Consider the following 24,487-nt stretch of genomic DNA (forward strand, 5'->3'; position numbering starts at 1 on the left):
GGCCTGCTGCTGAATAGTACAGGGAACTGAGTGACAATGGAAAAGTCCAAGGTATCTATTGCCTTCTTTGCTTTGGTCTTTACTGCTAAGAATTGCCTGCAGGAATCCCAAGCTGTCAAGACCAAAGGTAAAGTATGGAGCAAGGAAAATTTGCCCTTTGTGAAGGAGGATCAGGCTAGGAAACACCTGAACAGACTAGACGTACACATGTCCATTGGACCTGACAGTATGCATGCACAAGTACCAAGTGAGATGATTGATGTCATTCTGAGGCCACCCTTGACAATCTTTCAATCAAGAGACACTTCTGAGGACTGGAAGAAAGCTGATTCTGGTCTTCAAGAAGGGCAAGATGGATCTGGGGAACTACAGGCCAGTCAGCCTCATCTTGATCCCCAGGAACATGATGGAACAAATAATCCTGGAAAACATTTCTAAAAACATGAAGGAATCACAAGAAGGTGACTAGGAGTCATCAGCAGGGCTTTATGAAGAGGGTAACGTGCCTGACCAACCTGACAACCTTCTGAGATGATGACAAGCTTGGTGGACTAGGAGAGCAGTGGATACTTTTTATCTTGACTTTAGCAATGACAGGGATGCCTGCTGAGTCTTCAGACAAATGGAGAAAATACAGACTCGATTAAGTGGGCAGCCAGGCGGCCTGAAAACTGTCTGAACTGCTGAGCCCAAAGGGTTCTGATCAATAGCACGAAGTGCAACTGGAGGGCAGTCAATAGTGATGTCCAATACTTTTTAATATCTTCATTAATGACTGCATGATGGGACAGAGTACACACTCAGCAAGTTTGCAGATTATATGAAATCAGGAGGAGCTGTTGATACATCAAATAGTTGTGCTGACATTCAGAGGGACCTGGACGTGCTGGAGAAATACATCAACAGGAACCTCTAAGAGTTCAACAAACGTGAAATGCAAAGTCCTTCCCCTGGGAAAGAATAAGAAAGGATAACCCCGTGCACCTGTACAAGCTGGGTGCCAATCAGCTAGAGACTGCAAAAGGGAATGGGGGTCCTGGTGGACTGCCCATTAGAAAGATTGCTGTCAGCAGGTTGAGGGAGGTGACATATTGGTGCAACACATTTGGGAGTGCCGCATTCAATTCTGGGCTCCCCAGTAAAAATGAGGCATGGATGTACTGGTGAAAATCCACCAAAAGGCCATAAAGACAATCAAAGGCTTGGAACATCCAACATATGAGGAAAGACTAAGAGAGCTGTAGCTGTTCAGCTTGGAGAAGAGAAGGCTCAGGGTGATCTGATTGATGTTTGTGAGATGGCAGGCAGTAAAGATGGAAACAGGCTCTTTTCAGTGGTCCCCAGTGAAAGAACAGGAGGCAATGGGCACAAATACACATTTAGGAAATTGTTGCATTTCCTGTATTCTTCTTAAATGTAAGAAGAAACTGGTACTGTGAGGGTGGTCACACAGGCTGCTGAGAGAGGCTGTGGGCTCTCCTGGAGTATTCAGATCACAACTGGATACAACGCTGAGAGACTGCCTAGCTGATTGCTCTTTGAGCAGTGGAAGTTAAACTCAATGAACTACACAAGTCCCTTCCCACCTCAACTACTCTGTGATTTTGTGAATATGCTCTTTTGAACTTTTGCTTTAAGTTACAAAGTTCTGAAGGTTTATACTCATACTATGGCAGCAAAAGGAAGCCACAAGGCTTTTTAGTAATTAAAGTTTTAAAATTTTCCTTGTGAAATGAAACACACTTTGACAGAGCACAGGTTACTTTGTCATAATTTGAAGTCGCAGACATGAAGCATAAATTAGGGTGAACACAAGATGCTTTCTCTCAAGTCCAAAGAGAGTTGAGTCAGTGAATTCATTCTGCAGCACTCAGCCATTTTCCGTCAGAGACAAACTTGACATTGCTGCCTACTGCCAAAGCAGTACCCACAGCTTGCTGTGACATTATTTATAATTTACCATGTACACAATTATTTTAATTGTAAAGCTTACACATGCAGTTGACCTTACATGTGGTGGTATTACAGCTAATGCTTTGGATGAAAATGTTCAGGAAATCCATGTTATCCTTACACTTACTACATTTTGGTAGAACCTGGATTCCCTGCCAGACATTGTGAAACCTGAAGAGATGACAGAGATGAAGAGACGACAGCACCTGCTCCAGGGGCTTAAACAATATAGAACAGGTGGGATGCAATAGACAAATGGGAAACAAAAACAAAAACAAAAACTGAGACTAGGAGGATATGGAAACAATAAAACACACATCTTAGCAAAAAAGCAGACTTCTCCTGATCTGGGGAGTTTCTGAGTTTGTCCACATCAAATATTTTTGCAGTCTGATACTCGTCCATGCAGGCAGAGCATTCAAAACTCTAAGGGTTGCATTAGACTACTTCTGGCAGCAGTGTTTGAATATCTACATTCAAATTCCCTTGATAAAGGAACTACTCTACATGTGTACAAGTAGACCAAACTACAAGCCAAGACATATACAATGAGGTCAACAAGGGACTACAACTTAGACACAAAATTGGAAAGAGGTGAACCACAGCAAGACAGATCCAAGACTTTGTACCTCAGCTCTCCAATCTACGTTAAAGTATCTTTATACAAAGACATGGACAGAATTTGTCTCACACTTTTCTTTGAGTTTCTGTTTAAAGTTTTCTAAGCAAGAACCATCTTACTGCATATTTGTACCCCTCCAAGCACAACAGGGGTCTGAATTCTGCCTGTTGCTTTCCTACTTTCACATCACAAAAAAATGTTGTTTCATAAGGAATGAAAGTGGGACTGTAACACTGATTAAACCATAAGCACCTAAAGCACCTTTCTGCAAATTTTCTGGAGCAGAGACATCATTGACAAAAGCAGTTTTGGAATTAATCTAGATTTCAAAAATCATGAAGACATGTAAACACAACTTGTTTCCTATGTAGGGTGCTGGCTTCACTCTCAAAAGACTCAAGGAAAAGAAAAAAAAAAAAAAAAAAAGAATGAAAATCAGCACAAACTACTATAAACTAGTAAAAGGTATACCACAAAGGACAAAGGGGAGATGTGTTAATTTCACACATAGTATTTTCTATGTAACTCCAAAAAGTTGAACTTTATGTGTTTTTGTGTTTACTATCAATAACCTATTAAATACACTTAGAAAAGGCAGTAGTCCAAGAAGTTGAAATTATGAACAATCCTTTATTATTTTTTTCATTTCTACATCAGTTACAGGATCTAACGGAGAAAGGCACAGTAGACCAGAAAAGCTAAAATAGCCTTTTCCAGAGTAGTCTGGGGCTACAGGGAGATGCTGTATCAGTTAACCCAGCAACAACAACAACAAAACAAAAACAGGAAGAGTCATACTGCAATGGTAGTTGCAAAATTCAGCATGTGAAACTGGACATTTTTGGCACATCCTGAACGTACATTTTCTTTTAACAATTTAATTAATTTAGTAGAGGAAAAAAGGAAGTTTTCTCATCTTCTCTCACTACATCTTTGCCATGCTGCACAATTAGCTGAAATAATTCAATTTGTAAAATGAACAAGTCAAATAACTTGACTCAACACTAATTATTCTGACATGTATCCATAGCTATACAAATAGCTCCATTAGGCAGATTATGAGTTATCTAGTGGTACTGCACTTGCCAGAGCTGTACAGTGAAAGCATTATCACTGTGAAATTCTTAAGAAATCAGAGACTTGGTACAACAAGCTACCTTAAGATATAGGATCCTTATCTGTATCTCCATAGCATAAAATAATGTTTTTCTGCATTTCCACAAGCTTTCATTGCTCTTAAACAGAATTTATTTATTTTTTCTGTGAAGCTATTTGCACATTTCAACTGCACAATAGATGAAGACAGACATGCTAGAAAACAGACAAATGAGAGGAACTAATGCTTGCTTTTACATTCTCCCCACAATTACAGAATTTTGTTCAGGCTAGCAAGCTTGAAGATGTCACAAATGTCTTAAAATTTGGAGTGCACTTTCAAAGTGTATTTAAGTAAAGGGAACTGATAGATCCTAAGCAGTAAAAAAAACAAAACATAGAAGAACCTAAAAGATTTGGGTAGATCCTACAAGGATTTTCTACAAAGTAGAAAAGTTTTTCCCTACAGTTCCGGTTAACTACAAACATGGATGAAGTATACAGTCTCATGAGTTTAAAATTAAAAGGTATTGTATGCAATGACATTAATGATAAACTAAAATCATGTTGAATTCAAACGGAAACTTCTCTTTAAACAGAGAAAATGGGAATATTCTTCAGGTCAATACACAAATAACTTATGAATTACATGAGAGGAAGAATGTCAGCAGCAAAAAAAAAACGCAAAACAAACAAACAACCAAAAAAAAAACAATGAAAACGCATAAGATCCAGTGTTAACTTATTAAATCTAACAAAAGGAGCAAGACACATCTTTATACAAACACTTTATCTTTTCTGTAAAGGATTTCATATGGAAGATAAAAAAGCCTAATGTTCATTTAAAACCTACAGGTACTTGATAAAGAACATGTATTTGAAAATATATGTCTAATAACCATTCATACAAACCTGTAAATGGCCCAAAAAGATACATAAGAAGAGGTACACTCACCCTTTTACTAGGAAAAGTGCCCCAGCAAATCATCATGAACATCTGGATGTGAAACTGGGCCGAGAGTTGCGTCATACAGTCTGAACTCCGTATTTCCAGTCAGGAGTGTAAATGCTACGTTTTGTATTAAATCAAGTATATTAGTCATCTGGGTGGGAAATTGCTAAGAATAGAATTGCAAAAATTAGTGGGATAGATCAGAAATAAAAGATACTGGTATCTGCATTAGAGAAGGAGCTATAAACTGCTTTCCCTACTGCAGCGATGCAGATCCACTGGAATACCTGAATCATAATTCCATGACTTGCAAAGACACCGTAACTCATTTGTTTTTCCATGCTGCCAGAATTTTGGCAACAGAAATGAGATAATCTGTTTAATTTCCTGGGTGAGAGGAATAAACAATGCTGTTTTAACACCCTACACAGTCTGTCATTTGCATATGATAGTACCATTCACATTGTACCTTAGGCCAGCTGTGGATGCATAATCGTGACTGAAGTACATATTTTTAAAAAAATGGATTCTGATGATCACACAGAATCACACATCTGATGATTAGTTATGCTGAAATACAGCAATCTAAAGGCATGGAAAGAAATATTTCAGATTGGCAACTAACACCACCTTAAGTAGCAAAATTTAGTACTCATATACAACCATATCTAAGTCTCTTACACTGGCCGATTAAACAGGATAGAAAAAGGATTAATTGTTAAATCTCCTAGAACAAACTCATGCATGATTCATAGAAGGATAGAAATTTCATCGTCTAGTGGCTGCCAGGATTCAGGATCAAAGGTACCCTGTTAGCATGGCTCGGTCACTGACCAAGCAAATGCAGAAAGAACACATTTTAATTTTAAACTCTTGAGACTGATCCATGTTTGTAGTTAACAGGATCAAACAGTACTCCATGCACAATCTAACTGCCTCGAACTCTAAAGTATATTTCTTGATCTGAAGTCTGTTCACTTTAGCCATCGCTAGGCTTTGTTCATACCTGGTACCTTGCTAATGTGTTCTGGAAACTACAACTGATTATGAAAACACATTTTACAAGCATACTGTCTTCTTGTAACCAAACTAAGGCTTAATATACCTAAACAAATAAAACACAATTTGGACATGAAGCTCTGTTTTTAAGTAAAAATAATTCTGTAGGGAAAAACTTTTCTGCCTAAACTTCGTAGATTCTTCCAGTTTTTTACTACTTAGTCTCCCTCACTTCCCTTTTCTGATGAAAGCATACTCCAGATTTTAATGCATAAGTGAAATCTTAAAATTCAGCCATTTGAGCATGGTATCAAATCAGCACAGAGACCACATAGGAAAAACAGGGATGACATGTAACTCTTTCCAGCTGAACCCATGATAATCTACCTGTGGTGGGCTAGCCTTGACTGGCCATGAGATGCCTGCCCTCTCACATCCCCTCCTCAGAAGAAGGCAGGGAGAAACTACAATGGAAAAGCTAATGGACTGAGGTAAGGATAGGGAGATCACTCACCAATTACTGTCACAGGAAAAACACTTGACTTGGGGAAGATTAATGTATGTCCAATTAATAACAGAGTAGGACAGTGAGAACTAAAATGAAAAACACTTTTCACTCACCCTCTCTTCTTCCCGGGTTCAACTTCACCCCCATTTCTGTGCATATGCACAGGGACAAATAGCTTAGCACAATATAAATAAGGCTGCACTTTTAGAACTGTTCTATGAGGTGACCTTCAAACAGAGAGGGTTTTTTAACTCTACAGTAGAGCTCCAATGAGGCATGGTGCCATGTACTGAACACTAAGAATAATGAAAAAAATGCAACTAACTGCTGCATAATGCAGTGAGCATTCCCTTTCCTCTGCTCTGTGGGCAGAATTAGGAAATCCTGCCTGCCAAACATGTTCTTAAATGAAAAGGCTCTCCAGATCTTGCCCTGTATACATGTTCCATTTTCACAACTAATAAGCTTCGTTGTCTGGAGATGAAGATCCCAGAGCCTTTCTATTCTGTGTAGTCTTTACCAAGTGACACTCACATTTTGCAGCTTTCATGTGGGGTGAACTGGAAATTTTGCAGAAGCTTGAAGTAAATTAATTTTATTTATTTTTTTTTTTCTGAATTAAATATGAAAATGAATAATATAACTAGGAAAGTATCCCTCATGTGCTTATATTATTTTAAACATAAAATACCATTTTGAAACACCATTCAATTTCATGACATCTTCTGTTCTGAATTCCTCCTAGGCAGGTGCCTGTACTAACAACATTAACCTACTTAAAAAAAGCTGACAGGACGAAGTTAGAGCTTCTGGGTGGAAATGTTGCTGGTTTTGGCTGCTGGAATGGTAGTAGATGGCTTGGATATTTTTCCTCAGTCAGGTGACAGCAGAAACCTTTGGCAGTTTGGTGTAACAGATCTTGCAATCTTGACCTACTGAAAATGAAGATGAAAATTTATGAGGATGAAAAATGACCCAGAATAGTCCAAGGCATCTCTGTAATTCATCTCATCAGCATCCCACTTCTCCTTGCCCTGACTTGCCATTGCTGCATTCTGCAGAGAAACCCTTAAATTCGCTAAACATGTTTGTTCATTTCTCTTATTTCAGTGAGCTCGCGGAACAATGGTGATAGAATTTAAGACCTTGCTCTCTATACGTCTGTATTTTTGATGGACTTCTCTAAGTGACACAGTGGCAATGAGGGAATTTCACTGTGAAGATGACGGCTTTAAAATCAAGTAAAATATGACTGTCTCAATTACTTGCAATATCTTCAACAATCACATTGAACCCTTCAAAAATTATGTCCCTTTCCAAAAACCCTGGAACAGGTGCAAGAGGTAGGGTGACAGACTCAATAATTGTGTGCATAACAGATGAAAACGTTGCAGTGACATCTTGTTGGAGAACACTGGTGGACCAGAGGTTGCAAATACAGATTCTGGCATAACATTAGGGAGAACTGCTTCAGTGACAGAAACACAAGAAGCTCAGCTCTAACTGTGCCTCCTGTCTAGGGGTTTTTGACCCAACAAGTTTATAAGAACTACTGAGTAAGGAGAGCTTTTGGGGCAATGAAAGTAGGTGAGAAAACAGTATGTTAAGAAAACAATCCAGGCCTTTGGGTGATGCTCAGGTTGGTAATTTATTTACTAATTGTTTTAGCAGGTATTTTATTGTGCTAGCACATGTACAATTGATGCCCTCCATGAGAAAGCACTCCTTTTTTTCAGAACACTTTCTGCTTGTGCCAAATTGTTCACTGTTGTTCTACCTGAAATGTCAACAGATACACAGAAATATCAGGATAAAATAAAGCTATGGGGTTCATTTAACAGCATTACTGCTACCGACAGGGGGTTGTTTCTGAGCAGTTATTTTCATGTTGCGAAAGAACATGTTGTTACTCACAAAGCATACATTATTCTGCAAGTGCTGCAAACAATAAATCCTTCTGCCAGATCACAGAACCGTAGAATGGTTTGGGTTGGAAAGAACCTTTAGAGATTTTCTAGCTCACCTTCCCCCGCCATGGGCAGGGATACCTTCCTTTAGACCAGGCTGCCCAAAGCCCCATCCAACCTGGCCTTGAACACCTCCAGGGATGGGGCATCCACAGCTTCTCTGGGCAGCCTGTGCCAGTGCCTCACCCCCCTCTGAGTTAAACATTTCCTTGTAACATCTAATCTAAATCTACCCTCTCTCAGTTTAAAACTATTACCTCTTGTCCCATTGCTACATGCCTTTGTAAAAAGTCTCTTCCCATCTTTCTTATGAGACCCTTTTAGGTACTGGAAGGCTGCTAAATGGTCTCCTTGGAGCCTTCTCTTCTCCAGGCTGAACAGCCCCAGCTCTCTCAGCACTTCTTCACAGGAGAGGTGCTCCAGCCCTCTTATTATTTTTGTGGCCCTCCTCCAGACCTGCTCTAACAGGTCCATGTCTTTCTTGTGCTGGGGGACCCAGAGATGGATGCAGTACTCCAGGTGGGGACTCAGAAGGGTAGTGTAGAGGGAGAAATCCCAGTACCTCTGGCACACTCCAATCCTCATGGATTTCTTCTCCAAGTTGTTCTTCCCCTATATCATAAATCTCATTACCATCAGAAAGATGACCAGGAATTTAAAGCTACTGCAGTCCATTACCACCCAAAATTCTCCTTCTGTGAGGAAGGCTCCATGAGCTGCACTATCTCATCATTTTAAAATTGAAATTTAGAGGTTATTAATCCAAGGGCTTTGTTCAGAAGGTGTGTAAGACTTCTGCAGAATCCAGGGCTTCTTCAGGGTTCCCAGTAGCTGATCATTCTCACTCAGTTCTAACTTCCCAGTGCAACTTACATGTAACAAAACTCCATAGGTGTAGGGTTATTATGTGGTGCTGTGCAGACACACAATGGATTTCACATAAGCAAAATCACTACGACCACATAAACTAATTTACCCTGCACCTGGATTATGTTGGATATCTGACACTTCAAGTCTGAACATAAATACCGTGTACTGCATGATCACCCTAGTGCCTGCCTTGATGACTTTGCTCACAACTGTATGTACAAAGGGCAACAGACCTGTGGGAACCCCATTACCAATGGAAAAGAAAAAGGTGATTAAGATGTTGGTGATCTGGGCCTGTAGAGTTGTGGAAATTGATTCTCTAAGTTCCCTCTTCCCAGTTTGTAACTCCAGGTTGCTTGCTCCTTCTTCATTCCACCTTTACCTGATAGGCCAGCATAGTAGCTAGCCATTTTATTTTTTCAACTAAGAGGGTATATATGACTATTCCATTTTCAGCAGTGGAAGGCTGCTTTAACTTTCTTTGTTGCCAGAAGCTCCAGCATGCTCTCAGAAGACCTGGAGACTGCCACATGCAGTCATAACTTTGCACCTCTTTTTCTCAGACCAATGCTCCTGACTGCCAAAGAAGGCTCCCTAGAAGGTGTTCTGCAGGTGAATAAGCTGGTCTAACTCATCAGGTCACTTTTTTTTTTTTTTTGGTGGTGAAGTGCTGTATTACCAGCGTTGCTTGGGGAGAGTAGCTTGATGCTTGACTAACTGAGAAAGCAGAGTTTCACAGATAACAACAAAAAGGAAGGTATGACACATCTCAGTTTCAAGTTTGTATTGTGAGTGGCAAATATCTAATATGCCTTGTCCACTAAGGAATTTAGAGCCTGGTCTCTATAAAGGCAGTTTCACTCCATAACAAAAGTACTGAGTAAAAGTGTTTCTATGGCACAGTGTTTATATGCTCAACAGCTCTGTGATATTTGCATCATGAAATAAAACAGAATACCCCAGATTTACCTACCTCTATTTTACTTATCCTATGGTATTACTCCCAAACAAAACTTCAATATTTTGTTATTGTTTTCCTGCTAGACACTTCTACTACTCATACAGAAGGCATTGAGGAAATGTGCACAAAAAAAACCTTTTGTCCTCTGTCCTCCTGAAAAATTTCAATAAATATAACATTTCATAAAATATAAATTCATATCCCCTTTGCTTTCTCACCAAGTGAAGAGTAAACATGGATATCAGTATCTACAAATGTAAGTAAAGATAAGTAAATAAGTAGATAACAGCTACTTAATGAGGATGTTTGAAAGGAAAGCATGTAATCTGATTTGTAGTGTATAATTCTTTTTGCATAATTTATTTTACACTTTTATTTAATGCATTTAGCAGTCTCAGTAGCTTACACTGATGCAGAATTGTTTAGCTTAAGCTCTGAACAAGTAGCTGCTCTCGTTTATTCAGTCTCCTTTCTAACAAGAGCATTAGCTCTCCAAAGTCAATCCCATACAACTACATGAAATAAATATTAGGCTGCTGAATAATTCTACATCCTGACAGGAATTTGCAGCCCCATTTGGTCTCAAACACTGTGCCAAAGTATAACATCATACTCCATAAGCCCTAGCCTGAATTGACTCAACAGGAATTGAAAGGCTATGGAAACAGGCTTCTAGGGATGTAAATCCTCAGGCTGGAACAGGGGGGATCACTGGCAATGCCTGCCTGATAGAGCTAATCAGTAGAAAAGATCCTATCAGTGTCATACAATGAGTCTGGTTCATAATGTAAGTATCTGTGTTTGTAGTCATTACATGGATCTTTTGGGGCCATAAAGAATAGCCTCATGATCTAGAAACTAAGCAAAATGTAAAATAAATATATGACATAAGCTAACATAAACGGGTTTACAGAAAAAGAATGGGAAAGAGAAATCACTTAGCCAAACCTCTTGTGGTTGACAAAGAAATGTAAATCGCACTGTTCCAGAGAAACTGTGATAATGAACTAAGATCGCTCGGTGGTTTTATGCTTACAACAACTAATAAGTCAAAAATAAATATGTAACTTCCTGAAATGCTGTGAAGAAGGAGAAGTGAAGGATAAAAGGCTTTGAATAGAGACAAATATGGTATAAAGCAGCTACTTCATTATTGTAGAGCATAATCCAAGGGTATGCTGAGTCCCTGCACATGTAAATTAGTAACTGCCAAGCAAAATATAATAGTAGTAAGCTCTCTACCTTCTCAGAATCAGGCCTTTAGTGTGCAATACCACCTAAGAAAACTGTTTCCAAGTAAATGCATAACTGCTACTAAGGACAAGCTTAAATGTGTGTGTGTGTTCCCCTTATATATTTTCCCCATACATCTATATATTACACATACACACACTTATATCCACACACATACAGATATTTTCCCCTGAACACACAGGGCAATGACAGACATGAGATTCGAGACATGAAACACATGTGCATTTCCAAGTACAGCCCTCAGGAGCACAGGGCAGGGAAAGAACAAGGGTCAAATCAGCCATCAGCTCCTGCCAGCTTACAGTGGAAACAAGAAAGCTTGAATCTGGTGCCCACCCAGAGGGCAATCTGAGACACCCTGGGATATCTGAGAATGGCAGATGTGATGTTGGTGTGATGTGTGTGGTAGCACTAGAGCCTACCTCTCTGCTTCTCAGGAAGCTATAGAGAGCAATGAGGTTGCCTCTTGGCCTTCTTTTCTCCACACCAGACAACCCACGTATCCTCAGCCAGTAGTTCCCTTCCCTTCCCTTCCCTTCCCTTCCCTTCCCTTCCCTTCCCTTCCCTTCCCTTCCCTTCCCTTCCCTTCCCTTCCCTTCCCTTCCCTTCCCTTCCCTTCCCTTCCCTTCCCTTCCCTTCCCTTCCCTTCCCTTCCCTTCCCTTCCCTTCCCTTCCCTTCCCTTCCCTTCCCTTCCCTTCCCTTCCCTTCCCTTCCCTTCCCTTCCCTTCCCTTCCCTTCCCTTCCCTTCCCTTCCCTTCCCTTCCCTTCCCTCTCTTTCCATTTCCATAACAAAAGATCCTTCAAATTTATAACTTTTTAAAGTATGCCACTCTGACATCAGAAGTCAGCACTGAGTATCAAGTGATCTCTCAGAAAAGATACTGACTGAAATAGCAAAAATACTACTAAAAATCAATTGATTTCTACATTTTTGTAGTGCACATAAACCTAAAATATTCTGTAATTAAAACTGAGTGCTATGCTTGAGGAAGTTTTTTGTAAGACTCACAATAGGCTGGTATATTTATTACTAAATGTTTCTTGTTTTATTGAAGCAGAACATATTCCCAGAATTTCTGTTAGGAGGTATATCCCCTTTTAATTCTTCTGTTAAATGTAATTGCTGCAGATACTGGTTTTGCTTGTACTCAGCCTATGCATTCAAATTTCCGATGTGCATAGCTTGATTGAGTGTCTACTCGAGTGTCTACACAGGTACTTGTCACAGGAAGCAGGTGGAAATATGTATATGTGTGTTTATGACAATATATATGCATCTAAGCTGAAAACAGAATACATTATTCCTGGATTTGGAAAGAACATACCTAGACAGTCCACATGCAACAAAAGGGCTGTGCTTTTCCTTTCAGACAGTGCTCACACATTCATTCTAAGGTACATATACATAAAGAAGAGTCATATTGCAGAAGAGAAGCCAGCACAAGGGTCAAAGACTGTCAGTTGGTGTCACCTCTTCTGGTGCTGGATAAATGTTGTCATCTAAAAATAGGAGATACCCTTCTCGAACTGCATTCCTCAGGAATCACAACAAAAAAAAATGCAAGTTTCCTTCAAACCCTAGAAATCGCTCTATTCATTTTACTTATATGGAAAAAAAGCTCAGTGATAAAAATAATATAACTAATCAAATAGATATATTTTTTCTGTAACACCTATGTGAGGATCTCATGCTTTTACCTTTTGCCTCTGTTTTATGCATTCTCTGCATTCCCACTTGATTAAAGGCAACTTGCATTTTGTTACAGCTATAGGAAAGTCAGGGTCATTGACTTCACCAGCCCACAACAGTTAAAAAAAATAAAAAATAAAAGCTACTTTTCATAATGCATATAAAAAACATCAAATAAGCATTAATTGGTAGCTGTTTCAGAATGCTTATATATTGTGCTGTTTGTCACACTGTCATAAAATGTTATAAATGCACAGCTAATAAAGATCTTAATTGTACATGTAGTCTCACAATATGGACTGCTTATTTGCATCTAAATATAGAAGGTTCATTTTAATTCTGGATATACAGAACAGCATACAGCAAAGAATGTCCTCACTCTTGTAAAACTTGTTAAGATTTTCAGATTTCTGATTAATTTGCACACAGAAAAAACAGTGTTTCTTCAGCTCCAGCAGACCTACTGGATTCAGTGAGGCCCCACTGAATGAGCTGAAAAAGAGAAAAGCAAAGAATGAGAAATCACTACACTGGAGCCTTCCTGAAAGAAGAGTGCAAAATAGTAGCAATAAGATGAGGACAAGGTAAGGGACAGGACAACACGTATCCTCTTTTCACTCCCCAGTGTCACACTCCCAAATGGCTTTATTTCCTGGAAAGAGTGGAACATCAAAAGGTCCACTGCCCCCAGCCAAGTCATCCCAGGAGGACAGTGGAGAGGAATCGTATAGATGCCATAGACATCTTCATGCCAAATTTTCCCGGATGTGCCATAATTGCTGCCAAGCACCTCCCTTTTAGACATTGACTTTTACACCCTTGCCAGTGTTTAATGCTTCCTCCTCCCAAGGAAATCTTGAGCTTCTTTTTTTCCTAATTAATGAATAAAACTTTTTCTTCTGTTCTTCTAATAATCCTGTGTAGTGATTTCTCATTCTGCTACTTTCCTAATAAAAAGGCATGGAGCTAATTTTTTTTTTTTTTTTTTTTTACTTTTCAATCTAGGAGTTGGTTGGAAAAAAACTTAATCTGGTCCAACCATCACCCTACTGTTCCAGTGCCTGACTACTCTAAGAAGAAATGTCTCCTAATTTCCAAACTAAGCCTCCCCTGGTGCAACTTGAGGCCATTCCCTCTAGTCCTGTTGCTGGTTATCTGTGAGAAGAGGCTGACCCCCAGCTCCCCACACCTTTCTTTCAGGTAGCTGTAGAGAGCAACAAGGTCTCCCCAAGCCTCTTCTCCAGGCTAAACAAACCCACTTCCCTCAGCCACTCCTCATAGCACTTGTGTTTCAAACCCTTCACTAGCTTCTTAGTCCTTCTCTGAGCATGCTCCAGGGCCTCGATGTCCTTCTTGTAGTGAGGGGCCCAAAGCTGAACACAGGACTTGAGTTGCAGCCTCACCAGAGCAGAGTACAGGGGGATGATCACCTCCCTGACCCTGCTGGCTGCACCATTCCTGATACAAGCCAGGATGCCAATGGCCTTCTTGGCCACCTGGGCACACTGCTGGCTCATGTTCAGCCAAGCATCAATCAGCACCCCTGCATCCTTTACCTCTGCACAACTTTCCAGCCACTCTCCCCCAGGCCTGTAGCACTGCATGGGGTTGGTGTGACCATAGTGCAGGACTCAGCACTTAGCCATGTTGAACTTCATCCCATTGGCCTCTGCCCATCGACCCAACCTGTCCAGGTCCCTCTGCAGGGCCTTCCTACCCTCCAGCAGAACAACACTTCCCCCCAACTTGGTATCATCTGCAAACTTGATGAGGGTGCAGCAGTTTCTTCACCCTCTCTCCAAGTCCTTTTCCACTACAGCAACATACTTATACTCTCTTTACAGACCCTTTCACCCCAAATAAACATCTCACAGTATGAACTCATCATGCATCAGTTCTGTCTCCTCATTATCAGATCAATTTTCTCTTCCAAAGAGACATTCATAATTATGTTTATACCATTTAGCATATATAAATCACATATAACTTGGTCATGCGTTCTAAAAAATAGTCCTGCAACTGTTTTCTACAACAGAACTTCATTCATCACAATTATTACAATTATATGTACCCATCAAATCTAAGCCATAAAGGTTGCTCTTTACGGTTGCTCTGACTGAATATGGAGTACTGAAGCTGGGTTTTGAAAAATTGTCATTTATTTACCTAAGCCCTACCTTCTAATCTATTGTGATTTGATCCACACAGGCCTTGAAACTGATTTTTGAAAGAGCACTTAAATCAGCTTTTCAAATGATGAACTTTTATTTGGTAGTTGTTTTAGAAGTTAACTCTGCCTTTTCATTTACTGTTCTGTGCTCTGATGTCATCTGTTCTTCTTTGCTTGTTGCTGTGTGCTCTGACACAACTGGATTTGTGAGCTACTATTACCACAGAGGGAATACGTGGGCAACAAAAATTTCCTGACACTTTAAATAAGCAGTGACTAACAGCTTTTTAATTATCCAAACAGTGATAAAAGTAAGTGATATTTAAGGTTACATTTTTCACTGTCTCTTTGTTTGTATGCACAAAGTATGCCCACATAGATGTATCAGCTAATTAGCTAAGCAGCTATTCAAATGCTTCCTCAAGTGCAGCTCTGTATGCGCAAATACAGATTTTTCATATCTGAATGAATGTAAACACACAAAACAGAACCTCAACAAAAATTTGGCTATTAAAGCTAGAGGATATTGCATATTGAATAACAAAATCTGCATTTTAATATTATAAATTATTGCTATAGTACCCCATTCATCATTTGCAGTTTGTGCATGAAAAGAATCACATGCGATTCACTGAAAATAAATCTGGTTAGAGAGTACTGTAAAATTTAGAATGTGCAAAAGCTCCCACAAACAGAACAAGCAGACCTGCCTGATGAGTGCATAGAGACTATTTTAAACTTATTTTACTGACTTTGTATTTCTTCTATTCTTGGAACTTCTTCCTATAAGTTATTTTATGCTCTAATTAATGTTACTCTAAGTCCTCCCACCTCTTTTTGTTCAGTTCTGCAAATTTTATTGCTTGAAACTTACTGTAAGCATCTGTAACAGATACTTACATTTAATGTTCCATACGCCCCTTTTTCCCATATCATCTTTTACCTTCTAGGACAAAGAAAAGCATCAAATTTCCTTTATTTTCACTAGCTTTCTTTCTTCCTGTTAGATGGCACATGTAACCTTTAGGCTTACAGTTTACTAACTAAATAAACTGTCAGCACTTTTCATCTTCCCTCAGCATCTTTTCCCTCCATAGATTTATCTCTATTGATTACACCTTGGAGTTCTAAAAACCTTCAGAATTTAGTCTACTGAAATTCAATACCCGTATGGGATGACATAAGGACAGTTTATAATCTTGACATAACAGTATGGTAAATTTTGAGCACACAGCTCTGCTTAGCCCTGACTAGTTTTACTTTGTTTACCATTCAATGGCTAAAAGTATACCTGAGGCACACTATATGAACCAAAAAACCCCAAAACATATGCCTGTCCTAGAAAAAAAAATATTATTCCTTTATTCCTTAGTCAATGGATAAACAAGCAATTCTAAGGTTTTCCTTCTAGTCCTTGCTTTTATAAGATTCCAAGTACTCTGACTGAAATCACACTATCTGACTACTTTCCCTAAGGTAGCTGGATATAGATTATTTGAATATCTTTCTCTCTTTTTTTTTTTTTTTTTTTCTCCTTTAGGAGGTGAGGCCAACAAGTTTTATACCAGATTACCAACATGCTGAAAAGGCAAAATTTAAGGAAATACTCTATACATCTCCTGCTCTAATTTTTGATGTGGAAATGAATATTTCTCATGTTGATTTGAACATAAAAGGGCCAGGTATATTAGAAACAAAATCTCAGTTAGTTACACTGAGCTATTTTTCTTTTATTTTGGCCTTTTTCTTTTATTTGGCTTTTCTTTTATTTGGCCAGAGCATGAGACCAAGCTCAAGGTAACTTCAAGTGAGAATAAAATCTGCAACTTGTCACACCAAACATAATTTCTCTTTCTACTAAGTCCCAGTTTCCTCCTACCTGTACTTCTCCTCCCAGCCCTACAGAGGGGAAGAAGTAGGGCTGCTTCCTTTCAGAGCAGGAAGAAGTAGGTTATTTGAAGCGTCAGCCTGCAGATGTTTCTGAGATGTGTCTGTGGTTAAGTAAAGATCTTCCTTTGATTTTGTCCAGCTCAGAAGCAGATGAAAGATATGAATCTGATGCATAGACCTCTGTGTGGATAAGGAATTGGCTGTATGGTTGCACTCAAAGAGTTGCAGTCAACAGCTTGATGACCAGGTAGAGATAAGAGACAAGTGGTGTTCTCCAAGGGTTGGTATTAAGACCAATGGTAATTAACATCTTTTCTGGTTACGTGAACAGTGGCACTGAACACACCCTCAGTAAATTAGTGAATGAGATAAAGCTGTGTAGTGCAGTTGATATGCTGGAGGGAAGGGATGCCATTCAGAGGGACCCTGACAGATTCGAGAGGTTGGCCCATGAAGTTCAACAAGGCCAAGTGCAAAGGTCCTGCACTTGGGTCAGGGTGATCCCAAGCACGAATACAGGCTGGACTGAGAGCAGCCCTGAGGAGAATGACTTGAGGGTATTGGTGAATGAAAAACTGAACAAGAACTAACAAAGCTGTGGATGCCTCATCGCTTGTAACTGTTCAAGGCCAGGCTGGATGGGGCTTTGAGCAGCCTGATCTAATGGAAGGTGTCCTCATCCATGGCAAGGGGCTTGGAACTAGATGTCTTCAAAAGTTCCTTCCAATCCAAACCATTCTATAATTCTATGAAAGTAAATGGACTTTTTCTTCATAATTTTTTCTTCTGTATGCAGTTACTCTTGAAATGCTTTTGAAATGTTTTCTAAGGATTTGGCCTAAAATCTTGGTATATTGCCTTCTAAAATTCTCCTCTAACGTATGTTATTTGCCTTGAAGCTGATAGCATCTTTCCACTTTGGAAAAAACTTCAGTCAGCAGAACCTTGAGATTTTCCATTTCCAGACTCAAACCATTCAGTTGTCAAGGAAAGAATTAGGTCTTCTACAAAATGAAAGTTAGGGCACATGGTCCTGCTCACACAGAGGAAATGAATCTGCTAAATATGGAGGTGTCATTTTGCACAGTGCCTTTTCAGAGCCAAAATGCCATATGATGTTGTTTAACTCTCCTTCACTCACATCCTCTCTGGAGGAAATCAGCTCTCTGTACTTTAAGTCCACTAAGACTTCCTAAAAATTTTGTACTTTACAACTGGTATCTACTTGCAGACTGATGTATCTTCTCACCCTGCCCCATGGTGCTGAAATACATTTTCAGTGCTTTAGGCACCTTTAAAAGAAAAATATAGATCTTTTCCACAGATGTTGTGTTAGGTGATGCAACAGGGACATGGGCTCATGTGAGGGTCCATGGTAAGTTAAGTCCAAGATGCAAAGCAAATGATAGGGAGAAGGGGTAGTCTTTTGCTAGGACTGTCTTTTTGTCTCTGACTCTTTGTGAGTAGCACACAGGGTTGAGGTGGTGGAGGGAACCCATAGTGTTGTTCTGATTCCCTGCACTGCATCAAAGGAGCTGGAGAGAAACACAATGGGAGAAGAGCCAAACCTCTGCTATGCCCAGCCCAAGTCTATCCCTTTAACACTTGCTATAACAAAACAACAGCTTCACTACGTATCATTAAAGTTGAGCAGTACCTTCTGTGTAAAGACAGACTCTTTGAAGTGCTCTACAACATCAACACCCACGTGGAGTCGGAACTGTGTCGTGCAATACTACTGAAAGCCCTTACAGGTTTGTCCCTATTCTCCTCTAGCCTCCCATGCTAGCTTCCCCAAACACTAGCTTCCCGCCCTTCCACAGTAAAATAAACCTTATCACCTATTACCCTCAAAAAACTTTTTGAAATGGAAGCTCCAGCCAAGACCTCCCTCTCGTAACCTCACCTATCTTCTCTCCTGCCAAGTCCTCCATGCCAGGTCACGGAAAGCACTCCTCTCACCACCTTCACTTGGGAAATCCATTTCTTTATCATGTTAATTCATTATTTTTCATCCTCTCTCACTAGATGAGAAGCAAGCTATGTACCACCACTAATACAGGTGCTAACACCTAGGGCACAGTCCTGGGTTTAGGAGTTGATTTAGAAGTTAGGCATTGCAGACCCTAGCTTGTAAGCACCTACATCGTATTTCTGAGAATATGCAGCTGGTGGCTGCAAAGCCACTTTAGATGGCTCTTTGAGACATCAGTTAACTCTCTGAATGGTTAAGTGAATGGGGACAAAACTTGTTCTTCATGTTCAGGACAGCAGAGGACTATATATACTGCCAGATGTGTGGATAAGCAGCCTGAATACAGTTCTACTTTGACCTGGTACCATTTGAAGCCAGAATATCAGTCTGTGCAGTTTTACTCTAGCTTCCTATTGTTATGCTTATATTATGCCAATTTTAATACATTTGATGGCCATCTGAAACACCAGCAACAAATGGATCAAAGTCAGACCTCCCCTACTAGCCTTCATTAATAAAAATAAGAGGTAAAAATCAGTATATAAAATAACACATTTCACTGGAAGGTTCAAGGAACCTCATAATGCACAGCAATGGCTATCTTGCTCATAAGGGCAAGTAATGCACAGTAATGGGTATATTGCCTTTATGATGGGCAAACCCTGACACTGCATTTTCATTTACATTCTGAAAATAAATGGCCTGATTTCTTTTATACCTTTCTATACTATTTAATATAACTGCAGCCGTTTCCCTTGCTCCATTATTTTGCACTGAAATCTCCAGTAATTCATCAAATAACTTAAAAATTGTAGTGTAGGATTATTCTGTAGTACAATTTCTTTTCCTTTTCCTTTTCCTTTTCCTTTTCCTTTTCCTTTTCCTTTTCCTTTTCCTTTTCCTTTTCCTTTTCCTTTTCCTTTTCCTTTTCCTTTTCCTTTTCCTTTTCCTTTTCCTTTTCCTTTTCCTTTTCCTTTTCCCTTTCCTTTTCCCTTTCCTTTTCCCTTTCCTTTTCCTTTTCCTTTTCCTTTTCCTTTTCCTTTTCCTTTTCCTTTTCCTTTTCCTTTTCCTTTTCCTTTTCCTTTTCCTTTTCCTTTTCCTTTTCCTTTTCCTTTTCCTTTTCCTTTTCCTTTTCCTTTTCCTGTGGCATAAACTGACATACTCCTGTGTATTCTTAAGATTCATGGAAAAAGATAATTAAGAAAATATTGCTCTCTATCAGGACTGCAAATTATTTCTGTGAATTCCTTTGAGATCTTCACTCTGTCTCTTCAACAGTTCTGCCTGCAATTGAGGTTGGTCAAGCTATGGAAAGTATGCAGGCAATAACTAGGTTATTGAGAAGGAAGGTACTATCAAAATCCTTTAAATAGGTCATTATGGGCCTCATATAGCTCTTGTGACCAAGTTCAGGGCAGTGACTGCAGCATGTGATGCCAGGATCCTGCAGAGATCTCTTAAGTGATGATGATGGAAGAGTACTGGAAAGAAAGATGAAATCTGTCTTGTCAAAGCTACTGCTAACCCCATCATGGCCAGGACGGTAGTAATTGGCTTCTTTCTTGCTTCCAGAGAGATGCAATCAGAGTGTAAACAGGCATCAATCTGCAGAGCTCACTGCTGCATGTGCTACCATTGAGCTTATGTTTTATCTCACTTCTTGTGCTTATTTACAATGAGCAGCAACCTTACTTTATAGTTGTAATTCACCAAGTTAGCCATACTTCCAGAGTAAAAGAAGAACAAATAGACACTATCATATTTGCAAGGATATTCAAGTATGAATAATCAGAACAAAGGGTGTCAAGGAAGCAAAAAAAAAGGGGGGGTTGGTGGGCAAAAAGAAATTCATGTCAACAACACATTGATTTTTAGGTCAGCAACACATTGATTTTTAGGTCATCCTTGAAAAATCTTCTCAACTAAGAAGGAGGCAAGAAAAGTCCAGGGAAATGTTGCCTCCAGAGGCTTAAAAGAAGAATCAGGCTGCCACCATTATATATGACAAATCCCTATCTGTCTTTGGATTTTCAGGCTGATAAATGCATACAGCAAGGTAACCCCCTTACAACGTATTTATATAAGTAGTGCAGTTAACCTAGTTCATTGATGTATGAGTCTTGGGTGCATACACTGGTCTTCTCTCACTTAAGCTGAAGGAAGACACCTTCATTTGGAGAATAAATGTATTCTAGACAATCTTAAAAAAAAAACAACACACAGCATTATTTAGAATAATAATATGTTGTTGCATAAGCAGCTTGTTTAATATGAAACTAAAAAGTATATTTCTGAGAAGTATGCACACATACATCTACAAAATCTGAACAGGTGTTATTTGTCACAGTCTACCACATAGACTATTAGAGACTACAGAGAAATGCATAAAATGCACTAAAAATGATTCGGCACTTATTAACATGACAAAGCATAGGAACTGTGAACTAGTAATTAAAATGCATGAGGTTTAATAAATATAAGGTTTCTAAATGTTCTGTAAGGACCCACTCTTGAAAATCCTTCCTTCAGGAGTCTGTACTTAGTTCAGGATACCTATGTATTCAGTAGCAATGTTTGTCTGAATAGGGATTACCAACAAAGACTAAAAGTCTTGCAGGATCAGACACTGAATGTAAGCTCTTTTCACAAATTTTTATTTTAATGTTAGAAAAGAAATCAAATCAGAAGTGTTACCCTTGTTTAGCCCAAGGACAGTATGTTATTAATCCATGACTCTGAAGTTTTTAGCTGTAGACTACAGTACAAGTATAAAGAAATACTAGAACAAACATCTAAACCTTGAATGTGTTCTCATTTATACCAAAGTAATTCTGGACAGGCTCTTTTGATTTACATAAAACAAACAAACAAACAAACAAGCAAAAAAACCCTAACAACAAACAACAACAACAACAAAACAACTGAGAATATTTTGGTGACATTTACATTAAAGAATAGACACACAAAAGGGAAGATTCACAATCTATAGTCCTACTCAGTCCTTCCCGAAAGTCCTTCCCGAAACACCTTTGATGACAGAACAGACATCTAATAACAGTAAAAAATACAGTTGAAAGGCAAGCCTGAATAAATGACCTTGAAAAACATGAGAAACAAGAACACAGCAAGAAAATTATTCTACGTACAGAACTTAGAGGAAACCAATTGTATGTGAACTCAAACTGGTATGCCTGGAGTTATTCTTGCTTTCTTGTAGGCTGAAGAGTGTATGTCTAATGCACGGCTGTGGAACCACAACTCTACCCAATTCACCAAATTCAAGATCAGCTAAATGGAATGTAGGAGGAGATACATAAAACTTAACTTAGAAGTAAGGCTTTATATGTTAATGTGACTACTGCCACAGGAATTGTCTCCGTGTTTAAATATAACAGGGTCAAGGTTTTTAACGTGTACTTCTGGACATTGAGAGATACCATATAAATGAATTATAATATGAATTAAATCCATATTAATTCATTATGAATTAATTCATTAAAATGAATTAATTTGAATATAATGCAAGGTAAGCATATGTACATATCAACAGAAACCCCAAACAAGCTTCCTGTGGCTTCACTGACTGCTTAAGTCTGACAACTGCTGGCAGGTAAGATCACTAAGATCAGTCATAATTCTGAACAGTGGGGTAAGCGTAGAACTACCTTAGAACCAGGTTTATTTATTGTAAACAAATTTACCAGTTCAGCTGATCAACAACATTGTGCAGCCTGAAAAGATGGCAAAAGGTTCAGTAACAGTGATGGTAGTAGTTTTCCTGTGGAGACACATAGCAAATTTCTGCCATCAAAATATAACTGCAAATTCACTACAGAGAAAACTAAAAGATGAAAGGAAGTGAGAAGCAAATAAATATGGTATCAATCCTGATAATGTATCAAAATCTTCATAACCCAGAAACACTTCACAGTGACCACCATAAGGAATAATTTCTGATGTCAGAATCACAAACTAGAATTTCTGAGGATGCTTTTTAATAACTGCTGGGAAATAACTGCTTTTTAATGTATTTCCCCCTTAAATCAATCCCATTATCAAAGGCAGTCTAGAAAGAATGAGAAATCATTCTTGACAGCCATGTAAAAATTTCATTTGAACAGGTCAGAATAAAGTAGCATCCTAACCTATACAGACTTCAGCCTTGGAATAATATTTGAAAAGCTGTAAACTAAAGAGACTTGGCTTTCATTCAGACTTCTGTTGAATGAATTCATGTTATGATTTGCAGAATCTCTAGCTTCATGGCTTTATCAGTTCAAAAAACTGCACTGAATCTGAAGGAAAGCAACTGTTTCTACTGCTGTCCACCACAATCTGCTCAGCAGGGAGGACCTAAGGTTCTTGCACTTCACTCTGAGAAGTTCAAAGACCCTCACCTTCCTCAAGCTCAATCTGTCCCTCATTCTTCTGACCTTTCCAGTGTTTACAATACACATCATTAATCTACATCCTTTCTACTGTTAAACTGGCATGTTCCTGCTGCTGCTGCTGAATATGGTGTTGTTACATTATTACTAACCCAAGTGAGCATCACTTTAGCTGTAGCAGATTTTTCAGTTTAGCTCTGAATGAAATTGTTCCAGCTCAGGCCAGTAACAGCTCAATAATCCTAAACCCACTTGAACCTGCAGCAGTGTAAGGCACAGAAACCAGAGCTCATGATTTGACTGAGCCATGGCAAGGGATAGACTGAAGAGGAAGAGGTTTATCCTAAATCTGACTCTTACGTCTCCTCTTTCCTTGATCTGTCCAGTCTCTTCCCAAACATTTTAAAATTCAAGATGTCTTATAATTCACATAGTGGAGTAAATATACATAAAATGAAAACGTGTGAGGAATTTGCCTTGCAGCCAACACACAATGCCTGCTTTACAGTACACCTTAGAAACTGCATTTTCAGCTCATTACAGTAATGTCTGACTGGAAACATAAAAACAAAAAATCACAGTGTGGCAAAAGGTACACATATATAGGCTGGCTTCTCAGAAAGCTGAATTTATCATTCCTCTCCCAAGTTTCCAGGGGACCATGCTCAAATTCAGGGTGGACCAAGCAAAGCCAACAAACATATTTGTCAGCTCCCCTTCCACTTGGGGAGGAAGGGAGGCAATGACTGGATCTGAAACACAGTTCAGACAAAGGCATCACCAGCACACCCACAGCTGTTCTGGTGGGGCTCCTGTTCAGTAAAGGGAGTGTAGAACTACACTTGGCCATCCTGGCACAAGACAATCCTGAATCCAGGCAGCCCTAAAGCTGACCAATTATTCCCTGACTTATTTATATCAATCTATTCATTCTACTAATGGAATCATCAATAGAAGGCTCAGGCAAATGGTTCTAACTCAATTGTCAAAAAAATCCAACACCATTGGTCTTTCAAAATGCTTCCTGTGGGTAGTATCTCAGCCTAAACAATATTTGTTTCTTCAAGAATTGTGAAGTTCTGAAAAACAAGAATATAATAATCTGTATAATCTTTGATGTGTAATTCTTCACATTCTGAAGCAATGCTGAAAGGATATGTTTTTAATGCTTTATTTTTTAGTCTTTATTGCT

General features: G+C 39.1%; 1 protein-coding gene across 2 annotated transcripts in view; it reads right to left on the minus strand.

Moving 5' to 3' along the window:
• KCNG2 (potassium voltage-gated channel modifier subfamily G member 2) overlaps positions 1-24,487 on the minus strand; it is a 53,677-nt gene that overhangs the window by 25,125 nt on the left and 4,065 nt on the right. Inside the window, exon 1 of one of the 2 annotated variants that reach the window (XM_082754753.1) lies at positions 4,626-6,740. The exons of the other annotated variant lie outside the window; for it this stretch is intronic. The gene's annotated coding sequence lies outside the window, so the exon portion shown is untranslated. Of the gene's footprint in view, positions 1-4,625; positions 6,741-24,487 lie in introns of those variants that run through there. 2 annotated transcript variants of the gene reach the window in all.

The sequence above is a fragment of the Aythya marila genome (assembly GCF_965140915.1).
Source record: "Aythya marila genome assembly, chromosome: 2".
Classification (NCBI taxonomy): domain Eukaryota; kingdom Metazoa; phylum Chordata; class Aves; order Anseriformes; family Anatidae; genus Aythya; species Aythya marila.